Raw genomic sequence first — 10,913 nt, forward strand, 5'->3', positions numbered from 1 at the left:
TCACTCACTCACTCACTCACTCACGCACTCAATCACTCACTCAATTACTCGCTCGTTCACTCGCTCATTCCCTCACTCGCTCGTTCACTCGCTCATTCATTCACTCACTCATTCACTCGCATGCATATAAACGTACAAGTATATACGCACGGAAAAGAATATATTCATGCATTCACATAACACACACGCAAGCATACACACACACACATATGTATGCATTTACATATAATACATACATACATACATACCTACATACATATATACATATATACAGAAGCGTGCTCGCACAACGCACACACATTCACACACATATAAATAATTAAAATGACAACAAAAAAAATGAATTAAATCATGCACTTCATTAGCTTACAGTCGTTTCGGCTACATCTATAAAATGCAATGCACGCATAGTTGAATGCTTCTATATCACCCTAGAGCTTCATCACACAAGCGCACACACAGATAGACACAGACAGACACATAAATGCCATCCTGCACAAAAATACCATTTCAATGAAAACAGAAAGTAAATCCTTGTATACATATGTATGTATGTATGTATGTATGTATGTATGTGTGTATGTGTACATGTGTGTATGTATGTATGCATGAATGTATGTGTGTATGTATTTATGAATATATGTGTGTATGTGCGTACGTACTTTGAAGCAAATAAAGCGAGAAACAGATAAATACAAAAGTGAGGGAGAGATGTGAGATGGCGACCAAACCCAGTGAACTTAATCATAGAATTGTTGGTCCATGTCTAAATGTGCCTGCTAATCAGTCGGGACTTCTATCTATAAGGATTAGACTGTTTTTAAGAGAGACTTTAACCTTTCGGCTTCCAGATGATATGATTTGGTGCCAAGCAGAGACAGAATGATAATGGCTTCCTTATTTACTTGAGAAGTAATCAGACCTTTCCGGCGCATCCTCTTCTGAAACTATCACCTCCTCTAATCACCTATATTTTCCCTGTCTATCTTCTCTCTCTCCTTACAGATATGACTACAATCTTTGTGGCCTTTGTTCCTCGCTTCCTTCGTCTCTCATCGTACCAAATCTGAACCATTTTCCTGCTCCTGTTACAATACTATTCCCCTTGACTAGGACAACGCTATCCTACACTGACCTAAGCCATTCTCCCATGTAACCAACCGTTTCCTCTGTGCCGCCAAGAATATCTCATATATTCCATTAAATATCAATTGTGCGGTTTATAAACTGGTCAACGGTGGAGGCGCAATGGCCCAGTGGTTAGGGCAGCGGACTCGCGGTCATAGGATCGCAGTTTCGATTCCCAGACCGGGCGTTGTGAGTGTTTATTGAGCGAAAATACCTAAAACTCCACGAAGCTCCGGCAGGGGATGGTGGTGAACCCTGCTGTATTCTTTCACCACAACTTTCTCTCACTCTTACTTTCTGTTTCTGTTGTGCCTGTAATTCAAAGGGTCAGCCTTGTCACACTGTGTCACGCTGAATATCCCCGAGAACTACGTTAAGGGTACACGTGTCTGTGGAGTGCTCAGTCACTTTCACGTTAATTTCACGAGCAGGCTGTTCCGTTGAACGGATCAACTGGAACCCTCGATGTCGTAAGCGACGGAGTGCCTACAACAACAAACTGGTCGACGATTGGATTATCTTCTTAAGGAGCTCATATTGATCTGCTGATGCAACTCCAGAACATTCAGGTCTTTAGTCTGTTAATTCATTTCTCCAAAACACATCTATATACGTATTGTTTGCTGCATCATTTTTCAAAATAATGAATCTTCTGCTTTTCGTTTGCATCGAGAGTTGTAATTAATTTTCCGGTGAAACACGGTGAAGTGACGATTGCCTTCCCCTGTGACACTTTCAAAAATAAACCAACAAACTTCCTTTCTGCACGTAACACCTCTCACTTTCACACATACACACATACTCTCTGACCTCACATTACTCATCTGGGTATTTTTTGATTATCTCACCTCCATTAAAAAATTACCATTAAAAAATTGGGTCATCTCCCCACTAAAATATTGAGTTTATGGGGCGACAAGAGATTGGATTAAAAGAGTCAGATCCTCTTGATTCAATACTTCAACACATTGTTGACTTTTGGCCTCCTTAATAGGAATGGTATGGTTTGTTATAAAAATCTTATCAGATTCAATAAAATGTTTAGTTTTTTCCGTTTCCATGTTTATTATGTGTTTCATTCTTTTGTCTTATTGAGGGTTAAACAATTTTTTTTAGTTAGGGGAGCATAATACCACTCCCCAGAGCACACAGACATGCATACACTTGCACAACATTCTCATGCACATCGATATATACACATACATAAACTATTCGGTAACCCCTTAAAATTCTATCAAGCTCATCTCACTTATTTCCCTTGCAAAATGCAAGTCTGCATATTTGTTGCTCTACCAATTACTGTGCTACCATTTACTGGGTTCTTTCACCAAAACCAACGTTATTTTCGTTTTTCGTTTCTTCCTTTCATCATTTCTGTTCTTAACGAAGGACTTTGTCCGAAACGTTAAATTCTCATCTGCATCACCTCATAAATTAGTTATTATACTTATGTACGCTCTTCTGTTCTTTGTTTTTAAGTTTGAATCATTCACGTATATAGTCACATTCCACATTGTATTTTTCCTACAAACACAAACACGTACACACACGGATACACACACACACACACGGATAAACACACACACACAGATAGACACATACATGCACAGATAAACACACACGCACGGATAAACGCGCACACAAATACGGATAAAAACACACACACACACACACGGATAAACACCCACAAACACACGGATAAACACACGCACAAACACGTAAACTCAAACACACACAAAAATATAAACATACACACACAAACACACAAACATACACACACAAACACACAAACACACACATACACACACAAACACAAACACACACACACACACACAGACACAAACACATAAGCTCAAATACACACACAAACACAGACACAATCGCAAATACACACACAAACTCAAACATACATACACAAACACACACACACACAAACTCAAACAGATACAAACACAAATATAAACACACACATACAAACACACACAAACGCAGTTATACACACAGACACACACACACGCACGCACGCACACACTCACACACACACACACACACACACACACACACACACACACACACACACAAACAAAGAAACGCACACATGTATAAAATTTTTGTCAACCAAATTCCCTTACAAGACATTATTCGGGTCGGGTCTGTAGCGAAAGACACTTGCCCATGGTGCCGCCCGGTTGAACTGAAGCCTAAATCACGTGGATGCACAACGAGCTTGTTAACCAATCAACAGTACCTGCGTCTGGTACGCTATATAGATCTCTCTAAACATAGAGATCTGAACGTCTTCCTAATATTTCGTTCTGTTTTCCCGAAAAACTTATCTCACGATTTGACGACAGAAAATAGTGAAAAGTAACTTGTTTCTTTGTTACAATCAACTTTGTGTTATTTCCAGCTCTTTAATGCCGGGTTGACGTAAGCAATACTAATTATAGTCGTGCGCTTCCTTGATTATTTCAGAGGTGAATGACACTGTGGCCGACATTATTTGAAATCGTTGCCGTTAATCAGTGGAAGGTCAATACTGTGACATTTCATGGCTCTCCGAAATAGCGAAGCAACAAATAAAAACTTAAATGGTCTCAGGTAATAATAGCAGGGGAGCATAAATTGGGTCCTCTCTGTGGACAGGTATAGGAAGAGGAGGAGGAGGAGGAAGAGGAGGAGGAGGAGGAAGAGGAGGAGGAGGAGGAGGAAGAGGAGGAGGAGGAGGAGGAGGAAGTTGAAGAGAGAATAACGAAATGGAGGAGATGAGGAAAAAGAAGCGCAAGAACTACGAAGTACAGCAATATGTATGTATGTATGTATGTATGTATGTAGATATATATATAAATAAATATATATATATATACATATATATATGTATATATATATATATATATATACATACATATATATATATATATATATATATATATATATATATATATATATATGTATATATGTATGTAGATATATGCATGTATATATACATATAGATACATACATACATCTTCACACACACACACACACACACAATTCAAAAAGGCGAGAGGAGAAGAAAAAGAAGAGGAAGAAGAAAGAAGAAACGAAGAGAAAAGGAGAAGAAAAGAAGAAGAGAAGACGAAAAGAAACGAAAAAGAGAGAGGGAGAGAGAGAGAGAGAGAGAGGGGGGGAGAGAGAGAGAGAAAGTAACAATGCACGGAGTAAGAAAAAACAGAAAGTTAAAAAAAGTTCAAAAAGCGCCATGATTGACCGCTAAATTCACAAGTTTTTTTATATTCTCTCTCTGTTTACTTCCTCGTGATCCTTTCTGTCAAAACGTAAAAGACTTTCTCACCTTCCCGAGCGTCAAACTAATACACTTGCTTGCTGTTTATACACCTGTTTTCGTCTTTTGCTTTTCTGTAAATTTCAACTATATATATATATATATATATATATATATATATATATATATAAAGATAGATAGATATATACATAGATAGATATAGATAGATAGATAGATAGATAGATAGATAGATAGATAGATAGATAGATAGATAGATCCCTTCTGTCTGTGTTCAGACTGGTCTAGCACAGAAGGCCCTACAGACTCCTGTTTCGTATGAAGCAGAAATTAATTTTTCTCTATAGATTTCTGCCCACAAAGTTCTTAATTCCCAATTCCTTTTCATTTAATCCTCGTTTTTTTCCGTCTTACACACACTAACACACACCACGTATCTGAACCAACAACGAAGCCCATTCCACTTACCAAACGTTCTCTCATTGATTTCCTTGGCTCCATACAGCTGGGCTCTGTCATGGTCCTTTTGTTGGCCCCATATTGTCAATGTTATATGCGACCTCTAACTTGCTTTGAGCTAAGTATGTATGTATGTATGTGTGTGTATGTCTGTATGTATGTATGGATAGATGTTTGTATGTATGTATGTGTGTGTATGTATGTATGTATGTATGTATGTATGTATGCGTGTGTATGTCTGTATGTATGACTGTTTGTATGTACGTATGTGTATGTATATATGTATGTGTGTACGTATGTATATGTATGTATATATGCATGTTTGTATGTATGCATGTGTGTGTATATATGTATGGATGGGTGCATGTATGCATCAATATGTATGTATGTATCTACATGTATGCATGTTTGTATGTATGTTTGTATGTATGCATGTGTGTGTATGTATGTATGTGTGTTTGTATGTGTGTGTATGTATACATGTCTGTAGGTGTGTATGTATGTGTGTATGTATGCATGCCTGTACGTATGTATATACATACACACACATATGGTGGAATGCTTTAGGCAAAGCTACAACTATTTCGTCATCGTCGTCGTCCTGCTCCTCCTCCTGCACCTCCTCTTCCTTCCACCACCACCACTATTATCATTATTTGCAGTGTTCCTGCTGTGTCCGGTGTAGTGTGTTGGTATGTATATATGTGTGCGTGTGTGTTTTTCTGCGCGCATGCGCCTGTTTGTGCGTGTGCGTATGTGCGTGTGTATACGTGCGTGTGTAAAACTGTACTCCTTCAATCAATTGGTGCAACGAGAAGAAGGAACTCGGGTAACGGAATGATGTTTGTGATTCTTGTAAGAAATCCAAGCCAGTGTTGCACTGAGTTCGGGGGTGAAAGAACTTTGTACTCCTTACCAATCTCTTAGAACTCATACATCACCGATAAATTCCTTCTACAATAATAGTTCAGTACACACCATGGAGTCCTGTATTTGGCAGCAAAAGCAAGATAGAATAACCGATAAACTTCTTATTACTGTGTCTACCCTGAGGGTACCCTGTGTTATTCAGTAAATTTTCTACTTTTCCTAGATATTGTATTACAAATGTTGTACTGATATACGTACGGCCTCCTATCGCAAGTTCGTGATACACATCGATATCAAATAACTCTGAATGCTTGAAATAAAATATTCCTTTGAGTTTCTCACTATTCTTCAATTATATTTGCAGCGTTTACCGAAAAATCTGTAAAGAAGATATTTGTCTGTTAATTGTGTTAAGGATTGCAGATTAGAAGAAATGGTAGCGGCTCAGACAGAATGCGTTGTGTTCTTTCCTCTGATATTTATGTTCAGGATCGGCTTTGCTTTTCATTCTTATGGCGTTCATAAAATAACGGTTTCAAATTTGGCCACAAGGGCAGCTTGAGGAGAGGTGAGGGCCAGTCGATTACATCGGCCCTAGTGTTTCGCTGGTGCTTAATTTATCGACCCCCGAAAGGATGAAAGGCAAAGTCGACCTCGGCGGAATTTGAACTCAGAACGTAAAGGCAGATGAAATACCTCTAAGCATTTCGCCCGGCGAGCTAACACTCTGCCAGTTCGGCGCCTTTGGTGTTGATAAAATAACATAATAGGAGGAAATATTTAATTTAAATGACAATATATTTTTCATGTGTGAAGGAGTGCGGCTAGCGGTTAAAGTGTTGCACTCATGTTCGCTAGATTATGGGTTCGATTCTCGGACCGGGCGGTATGATGTCTTCTTGAGCAAAACACTTCATTTCATGTCGCCCCAGTCCACTCAGCTGTAAAATAGATCACCCTGCAACAGACTTTGCCTTCTGATCGAGGTGATTGTTGGCCTGCTGGCCTATCCAGCGGGAGTAGCATCATTCAAAGGCTAAAACAACGGGAAGCGCATTGTGATCAGAGATGTATAACAACATCCGATAGTCTGGTGGATACCGTAATATCTTTCATATGAGCCATGTCCTTTATGTTTTGCCTTCGTAATATTTTTCAGAGAAGAGTCAAACGCCTTGGCAGTGTTTCGGATTCATGATGAATGCAAAAACTGATACAATATTTTTTGTCATAAAATTCATAATTGCAAATAAAATTGATCTTGTTCTTGATGCACTGAAGGAAAACGGAAGACCACATCGGCGGGCGGAGAGGAAAGATAACAAAAGCAAAAGCCTTGGGGTCGGGAAAGAAAAGAGAAACCAACGTCTCCTCGTTGTTGTAAAGTTGAGAGTGGACGTAAAGTGCTATGTGGAGATTGCATTAGTCGGTTGCGGAGGGACGATGGAATACCGCGGGTGTATGCCTATCCGTTGTCGAGTCTAAGATTTTCTAAGATTTTCTTTGCTTATTTCATTTTTGTACTTTGTTTCTAAGATTCTTGATGTAAACTCGTGTGTTGAAACATGTCTTGCTGTTTCTCGAAATGGTCATAGCGCAAACAATGAACAACACTTGATATTTAATGGAATATGAGATATTCTTGGAGGCACAGAGGAAACGGTTGGTTACATGGGAGGATGCCTTGGGTCTGTGAGGGATAGTGATATTTTAGTCAAGGGAGACAGAATATTAGCAAGAGCAGGGGCAGGAAAAGGGTTCGGGTTTGATACGATGAGAGATGAAGGAAGCAAGGAACAAAAGACCACAAAAAGGTTTCGATCAAAGTGAACCCTTTCTGCTTTCGATTTATGAGGAAGAAACGAAAATTGAAACCCTGAACGGTGAATGATTCGGCTCATCTGTCAATGAAAAACGCCGCTGTCTGTGTGCTCTGATGTAAATTGCAGGACTAAAGTGACCATCGGCACCTCGAACGCACATTGCAGCTTCGGGATACCATCGTTCAGGACCGGTCTAGAGGTGGTTACAATACAGAAAAAAACTGGGTTTTTTTCTTTTTTCAGTTTCTCTTTCTTATAACAGAGAAAACGTATGTTTTCCGCTGGCACCAATTCGTAATTTCATGGAGTTTATGAAATAAGATCGTTTAAAATGATGATAAACATCCTGCTTTTTATCTATCCATCTATGAATATGAGTGTGTGCGCGTGTGCGCGCGTATATATATATGTACGTGTGCGTATACGTGTAAGTGTGTGCGTGTGTTTATAACACACACATATATACATATATACATATATGACTAGAAGGAAATATGCGCACGCATATATTAAACATTATACAAATACCTTTGTGCAATGGCTCGAAAAAATTGTCAAAACAATATCAAAACAGCAATGGCCTCATATATATATATATATATATATATATATATATATATATATATATATATATATATATATATATATATATCTATATATATATATATATATATATATATAGATATATATATATATATATATATATATATATATATATATATATATATATATATTATATATATACACATATATATATATATATATATATATATATATATATATATATATACATATATATATATATATATATATATATATATATATATACATATACACATATATATACATATACATACATACATATATACCTACATACATGTTGTGAGTGTGCATGTGTGTGTATATGTATATATATATATGTATATATATATATATATATATATATATGTAGATGTATTTATGTACATATTTATATATGTATATGAATGTATATATGTATGTACGTACGTATATACTATTCTTCATGTTTCCACTACTATAGACACATACACAACACTTAAGCGTGTATCTTTGTCTTCCGCTTAATCTGAACACCTCTGGCAGTATAAACACCGCGTTCAATTGCGGTGAACAGTGATTTAGGTTAAGCTTATCCTTCTGTCAGTTTAAATAAGCCGTGGTGTGTGGATAAGAGGAGGAAGAAGGGCGGATAATCTACGTGGGAGGTTTCAGGGGAAAATATCAATGAAACTCACACACGTTTATCTGTCTGCCTGACTGTCAGTCGGCCTATCTATCTATCTATCTATCTATCTATCTATCTATCTATCTATCTATCTATCTATCTATCTATCTATTTAACTGTTTGTCTCTCTGTGTATCTATCTATCCATCTATCTATCTATCTATCCATCTATCTATCTAATCGAATCTAAATAAATATATGTCTTTGTATGTAGTTAATTGAGATCTATCGATGTTTTTTCAGACAAATTGCAGAAAAAAATCGGGCAATTCGATAATATCCTCAATAATGAATTCACGAAACTCCTTGTGATAGATTATCGAAAATCTACGGGAATTGCTGACGAGAAACACTTAAACGAAAACTAATTGTAGAGCATGTCAAGTGCATAGTCTTGAGTAAATACAAAAGCAATGAGATATATAATAATTACTCTGTGAAGAAAGGACTGTGGATAATTCAATATTTCGGACAGTTGCCCTTTATCAAGAACAGAAATAAATGAAAAAAGAAAAAGAATGTGATATGAAAAGTAGTGTTACTTTATAATGAAGATATAATAAAGAACGATAGGGCAGAAGTGGGAAAAACTAACCACCCAAAGCTTGTATTTAACTCACCAAATGTTTCTAGCAAACTGAAAAGCCGTATTATCAAAGTTCTAGATGCACCATTCTGAGCTGATGTAAAGTAATTCTTTTGTTTGAGAAAGAGAAATACCATTACTCATGTCTTCTGACTGTACAGCTAGAATATACGAAGGCGCTTCACTTGGTCTCTCATTCATGGTTATTGAGTCCTCTTCACCAACATGCAATCTGCTACAGTCAGTGCCATGGTTGGATTGATTCCAATATGGTCTATAAAGCTATGACCTAGAATTGAAGTGACTACTGTAGCAAGCGAATATGACTCCGTAGCTTGCACCATGGTTCCGCTGATTGTACTCGGTTCAAATATTTTATTTACAAGAAACATTATGACCCTCCTAAGCACCCCGCGTCTCCATAATACTTCTTAATATTTACCCCCCCCCCTCCACCTAGTCAGCGCACAACGTCCCCAAAAGGACTTTACTCTCTCCTGGGATCCTGGGACAATATTTAACAAAACATTGTCAACTAAAGCCACCCCAAAATCGACATTCCTAATTAATTGTCTTTTTGAATTGTTCTGAGGGTTATTTCGATTTTGGTAATGCCATTAAATTTTTCTAAAAGAGTTAAATTTGTTTATCTAACGATTCTGGTTGCAGACGGTAGAAGAGCTTAATTATAGTTTGGATGAGTTCTTAATTTTCCCTTGATCGTATATGAACAAGATATATGCACTCGCTTAGGGTTCGAAACTGCTAACTTCGTTTTTATTGTACTTAGTATGGCAGTTCCTGGATGTACTACTTGGGTTGCTTTGTTTGCTGCAACTTTCAAACACATTTACCCTATGTACAGCAGCATCGATAAATAAATTCAGTAAGTAAATTACAACCAACTCTTAAATACGTAACTAAACAGCGACAAATCTAAGTCATACAAAAATTATAATCCCTACAGTCTTCCATAGTGTAATATAAAAGTAAAAACTTAATAACCACATTCTTTCAATCAAACAATTTATAGGCAGGATTAAACACTAACTTTAATAAAACTACAACAAAGAAACATATAAACCAATGTAAATTGTATCATTATTAAGAGTAAACTGCAATAACTGAATTACATGCTAAATTGCGATCAATCTTTAAGTCTATATAAATAATAACCCCACCAGTCTTCCATAGATACTATTCTAATGAAAGTTAAAGCTTTATATAAATCTCTCCAAAACAAAACAAACACGATTGAAATTAATTTAACTAATATTTTTATGAGTGAAATACATTATTTCACCATTAAAAAGTTAATAATAAAACACTACAAACTCATTAATATATCACCATGTTACAGTAACTAATATAAACATTAAATTTCATTAAATAGGAACTAATAAGAGTACTTATAATTAACTATTATCATCATAAACCTTACACGTTTAATCAGACATGCGGTTCCATCACCAAGAATTTAAAGGACCAACTAAATATTGATGACGTAGTGCGTAATTA

The 10,913-nt window shown here is 36.6% G+C and overlaps 1 pseudogene; it reads left to right on the plus strand.

The window, feature by feature from the left end:
- The first annotated feature begins 7,612 nt into the window (after positions 1-7,612).
- LOC149136838 (5.8S ribosomal RNA) lies at positions 7,613-7,765 on the plus strand (annotated as a pseudogene).
- The last annotated feature ends 3,148 nt before the right edge of the window (positions 7,766-10,913 follow it).

This window comes from Octopus bimaculoides, chromosome 3 (assembly GCF_046866305.1).
Source record: "Octopus bimaculoides isolate indiv1 chromosome 3, ASM4686630v1, whole genome shotgun sequence".
NCBI lineage: Eukaryota > Metazoa > Mollusca > Cephalopoda > Octopoda > Octopodidae > Octopus > Octopus bimaculoides.